We start from the raw sequence: 6,000 nt of genomic DNA on the forward strand, positions 1-6,000 counted from the left end.
TTTCTTGAAGCCTCTTGTCATCCTTCTCCTCTCCCTTTCCCCCAGCCCCAAGCTTATACCTCTGTGACAGAAGGGTCCTTACGGGCCACAGAGCTGAGTTCACCACAGGCACCTTTATCTTCCACTGGCTGTGAGAAGAGAGGAGAGAAGGAAGTGTCTGGGGTCATGTCCTCATGAAGCCCACTCTGTCCATCTCTTTAGGGACAGTAGAATAACTACAGTTAGTGCACAAGCCCTGGACACAGGTAATCCCAGGTTCACACCCCAGCTGTGCCTCTTACTAGCCATGACTTTGGGTCATTTGCTGTACCACTCTGAGCCTTGATTTCATCTGTAAAATGCACATAATGATGCCTACTTCATGAAAACACTATGAGGATCGAAAGAAATACCATATGTGGAAGATGTCACACAGTGTCGCTTGGGGGGGGGCGTTGCCTACCTCAGCAGAAGTAGGACTCATTTACATCCTGCCAGCTCTCTACACAGTCTTGTGTGGAAAGTTTATTCTCGACTCATTCCAGCAATGTCTGAAATTCTTTATAGATGAGGGCTGCAGGTCACTGCCCAGACAGCCTAATGATTAACTAGGCTCTGATCCCGGCCAAGTGGCTGCAATTCTGAAGGAAAACAATCAATGGTCGTATCTCAGTAATTAGTTTACATGGTACTGAAAGACTAGTGCTCCTACAAATATTTTGTTAAAAGGAAGTCATGATTACCACTGAACCCTCAACGTGGTCCTGAGATGGGGCGGGGTCGGTCACTGAGCTGCCGTCGGCCTTCGGGCTTGAGATTCTCCAGGTAGGCTGATGGAGGAAGAAGGTCTCGGGCAAAATAAATGATCCGACAGAGAAGAGCATGCCCCATGAGGAAGCAGCTAGCTCAGGAGGAAAAAGAAGGGGACCTCACGGGGAATTCAGCCATCAGGCAAAATACAGCATCGTGTGGTGGTAAACTCATGGCATCTGACACCAAACGGCCTGGGTCCAGTCCCAGCCTGCTCCTCACTGGCTGGGTGACCCTGACTGTGTTACTTGTCCTCTCTGTTCCCTTATCTGCGAAGCAGGGATAACAGTAATACCCACTTCAATGGGGTGTTTGGGGGAGTATATTAGTGATTATTTAGAAAGTGCTTAACATGGAAACTGGTGCACATTGAGCTCTATCCCAGGGTCTGTGAAGTTGGTGGAGAGAGAAGTACTGAGATCTGGGCAACCTCTCTCACCATGGCCCTCTCTTTCCCCCTAATCTCCTCACCAAACCTTTTTCCTATTTTCTTTAAAGTCCCCCACTCCCACCCCCCACCCCCACCCCAATTCTAGGCCAATTCCATCAGAGTCCCAAAGTGGCTCTAAAGGAAATACAGGAGACCCAAACCTGGGGAAAGATGCTCAGCCACTCGTCTCATTATCATCCAGGGGTGGGAATTCAGACGGCATCAGAGATCCCGGAAGGGTCCCACAGAGGACCAAGATATACTCAGAATGCTTCCTGAATGAGTGCACCTTTATTCAGTTGGAAATCTTGATGCAGCATGTAACTCTCGGGGTAGGCTTCACACATCCATGATTCAAATTTTTTTAATAATGAAATAACACGGGTACACTAGCAAAAACTGACTGCATTTCAGTACTTAACAACAATGCAGTGTACAAGAACATCAGAATATTAAATCCTTAAAAGTCTTAGAATCCCATTATCATTCCCAGATTTCATGGTCAAGGGCTGTTTGGGAAGGGCCTGTCCCCTGAGGCAGCCCCTCAACACTGTGAAGCCTGGGGCCAGGGGTGTGGAGCAGGGTGTGTGGAAGAGGGAGAAAGAGAATAAATCATTGAAAAAGACAGGTGGGTATCAGGCAGCATACGACCCCCAAAGATATTCACGTTTTAATTCCTGGGATTTGTGAATGCTACCTTACAAGGCAAAGGAGACTTTGCAGGGGTGCCTGGGTGGCTCAGCAGGTTAAGCATCTGATTTCAGCTTAGGTCATGATCCCACAGCTCATGAGTTCAAGCCCCATGTCAGGCTCTGTGCTGACAGCTCAGAGCTTGGAGCTTGCTTCAGATTCTTTCTCTCTCTCTCTCTCTCTCTCTCTCTCTGCCCCTCCCCTGCTCATGCTCTGTCTCTGTCTCCTTCAAAAATAAATATTAAAAAAAAAAGTATCATCCACAGACGATTTATTAAAAAAAAAAGGAGACTTTGCAGATGTGATTAAGGATCTGAAGGTGGGGAAAGGATTCTGGATTTTCCAGGTGGGTTCAATGCTATCACAAAGATCTTTACAAGAGGAAGGTAGGAGGGTCAGAAAAAAAGAGAAGATCCAATGACAGAAGCAGAGGTAGAGTCACAAGCCAAGGAACGTGGGAAGCCTGGAGAAGCCAGAAAAGGCAAAGCCACAGACTCCCCGCTAGAGCCTCCAGGAGGAACACAGCCTGCTCAGGCATTTTAGACTTCTGACCTCGAGGCCTGTGAGATGATACACTTGTTGTGTTAAGCCGCAAAGTGTCTGATAATCTGTCACAGCAACAGTAGGAAACTAATACAGAATCCATAATAGATAGGCGGGCTATTAACTCAACAAAGATTTGTCAAAGGCCTACTATGTGTGCCAGGCACTGCTCAGGGCAAATAATAAACGAGTAAACCAAGTGGGATCATTTCAAATAGTTAAAATAGCATGAAAAAAATAAGAAAGGTGGACGTGACAGAAAGTTACCCATTGCCAGGAGGGGCTACCTCAGGTGGAGCAGTCAGGGAAAACCTCTCCGAGGAGGTGGCCAGAGTGATGAAGAGCCAGCTGAGCTAAGACCTGAGAGAAGAGCATCGTGGACTGTATGGTTCAACCTTGACTCCCTAACAAACTGCCCCAAAATGTAATGGCATAAAACAACAACCATTTATTTGCTCCCAATTTTCAAATTTCGTTGGAGCTCCTGGAAAACAGCTCACCTCTGCTTCATGTAGCACCAGCTGGGATGGCCCATCTGGGGCTGGAGGGTACACTTCCAGTACGGGTCACCCATATGGTCCAACAAGCTGGTCCAGCTGTCAGCTGAGAGCTCACCTGGGGCTGTCAGCTGGCTGTGACAATTAGCCTCCACATGGCTGCTTGGGCTTCCTCACAGGATGGCAGCCGTGCTCCAAAAGGAAGGGAACAGACGCTGCCAGTCTGATACTGGCATAGAGTCATTTCTACCACATTTTATTGGTCAAAGCAGCAGCAGTCCAACCCAGAATCAAGGGGACAGAGAAACAGATTCTATCTCTCAGAGGGAGAAGGGACAAATAATCTGCAGTCACCTTTCACCCACCACAGACACCAAAGGCACTGGAGTTGCAAAAGTCCTGAGCTAGGAATGACCTCGGTGAGTTTGGAGACAGAAGTGTGGCTGGAGAAGAGAACAAGCTGACAAAGAGGAGAATGGTAGATGAGGTCAGAGAGGAGGGCAGCTACTGGATTGCACAGGGCCTGGAGGCTCTACTGATGAGTTTAGATTTTATTCCAAGGTAATGGGAAACCATTGGAGCAGTAAGTAACATAATCTGATAGACGGTTTTTTGGTTTTCATTATTTGTGTGTGTGTGTGTGTGTGTGTGTGTGTGTAGTTTATTTCTTTATTTTTTTTAGTGTCACTCTTCATGCTGAGTGCAGAGGGGCGGGGGGGGGGGGGGGGAGCAGGTTGCTATAGCAGGACCATTCACTGAGATAGAAAACAATGAGAGGGCACATGGCTTGGTTTTAGCTGTCCACTTTTTCTTTTTTTGAACAGTGATGGAAGGGAGATTGGTGAAGAGTCTATTTTAGATTAGCTGCACCTGGGGAATAACAGAGAGTGGCAGTTAACAGCGTGGGCCTTGGCCATTGTCAGCTTATGACCTTGAGCAGATAACCTTTCCTTTCTTAACCTTAGTTTCCATAAAATAGGGGATAATAATATCTATCCTATACAGTTTTTGGGCAGCTTAAATTAATGAGGTTATTAATTCACTCCACAAATGTGTACTGAAGGCCAACTATGCACTAGAGAAAGATTACAATGACTGTACCTCCATGGAGCTTACAATCAAACACAGAGTGATACAGGTACATAAATAATTCCGTGCCTCACACACACACCATTGCTCAGTAGCTATTTTTATTGTTGCATTGGAGGGGCCTATGGCACCCTCAGGTGGAGAGTTGCAGTAGTCAGTTGGCTACTCAGCCTGGCTATCTCTCTCTGCAGCTCAGTGGCCATTTATTGAGCACCTACTATGTGTCAGCCACTGAATGAGGCTCTTCCACATCTACTCTCCCTTCTCATCTTCCCCAGAGTGGAGCTGTTAGGAATTCAGGGTCTCAGGTGCCAGGCTGAATAATTTACACCAGGTACCCAAAGGGCTGTATGATCTGGCCCTTGAGGCATCACAGACACACAAGCAGGCAGTTTGTCACCCCTGCTTCTTCTGGAATCAGATCGTAGGATGCACTACCAGCGTGCCAGGCTCTCTAAACTTTCCACTTGTGTTATCTCATTACATCTTCACAACGGCCTTACAAAATAGGTTCTGTGTTGTCCCCCTCCCACAGATGGGAACACGGAGGCCCGGAGTTGCAAAACAAGTAATTGGCAGACCTGAAATTTAAACCCACACAGGCTGACTCCAGGGACCACTATCCTATACTGCCACATAGCCATTGGTGCGAATCCCCAAATGTAAGGACAGTGGGAGACCCTGCAGCCTCCTCTGTTATGGGGGGAGGCACAGGAGGCTTCTCTGGGGCCAGCAAGGACCAAAGCAGCATAACGTTGCAGGAAGAAAATCAGCCTGGGAGTAAGAGCCCTATGGAGTCTGACTCTACCACGTCCTAGCTGCAGACCTTAGCAAAGAACCCTGGCTTCACTTGGCCTCCGCTTCCTTTCAGTAACACTGAGATCATCATTCATTCATTCATTCAACAAACAAGTACTAAGAGTCTCTTACATGCCAGGACCTGTGGCATACGCACTATCCCCCCGTCCTCATGAATCTGACATCCTAGCTAGGAAGACAGATGATAAAACAAGGCAACAGACAAATACAATATTTTCCAGCCATAATGAGCACCGTGACAGAAATTAGCAAGGGGCTGAGAAGGAGAGGAGAGGAAGGGACTTGCTTTGGACAAGAGCACCCAGCGGAAGGATAAGAAGGAGCTGGCCATGCAGAGAGGAGAAGCAAGAACATCTGGGCAGAGGGAGAAGAGAGGCAAGGACCTCAGGAAATTTGGGAACCACAAGAGCCCAGCGTAGCTGATGGGCAATGAAGGGATCACAGCATAAGATGCTCCTCAACTCTTGCCAGCTTGTCCTGAGCAGGAAAGAGGATGGTGCTTGCCAGACATTAGGCATGATGCCTGACATGCGGTAGACACTTAATAAATGTGAGTTCTCTCTCCCCCTCCCCCAGCCAGATGCTCTGGGCCCAGAAAGAGGCTCCTTCTCTGGGGTGGGTGGGGGAAGGGTGGCAGGGCAACCCCACCCCCAGCCATCTCGGGGTCCCCGAGCCCCGAGCCCGTTTGCCACCATCGAAGTGCACACTTTCTCTCTTTGTCTAATTATTCCTAATTGGGAGAAAAATTGTTTGGCAAATCAGCTGGCATCTCCTCAGCTCCGGTGTCCTAGCAACCCAGCTCTCGGGGGTGACACTGGGGAGGTGGTGCTCCGAGGCTTCCGCGCTGCAGGGAGACAGGGGCAGGGCGGCGCCAGGCTCCCCGGGGGTGACCTCTCCTGCGCCCCGGCCACGACTGCGCACTCCAGCGAGGCCAGCAGCGCTCGCACAGGCCAAAGCGGAGCCTCAGCCTTTCTGGAAAGCAGAAGGTGTCTCAGAAATAGATTTCTAATTTTCCAGCCACCTGCTCGGCTGAAAGATATTCTGGAGTTTATAATTACTTTTCAGGCACTTAACTAGAGTCTAGTTTCTAGGGCAACTCGATGCATCTCTTAATGTGTTTTTGGCTAAATCGCACCTTGCAGC

Source organism: Panthera tigris, chromosome C1 (assembly GCF_018350195.1).
Source record: "Panthera tigris isolate Pti1 chromosome C1, P.tigris_Pti1_mat1.1, whole genome shotgun sequence".
Taxonomy (NCBI): Eukaryota; Metazoa; Chordata; class Mammalia; order Carnivora; family Felidae; genus Panthera; species Panthera tigris.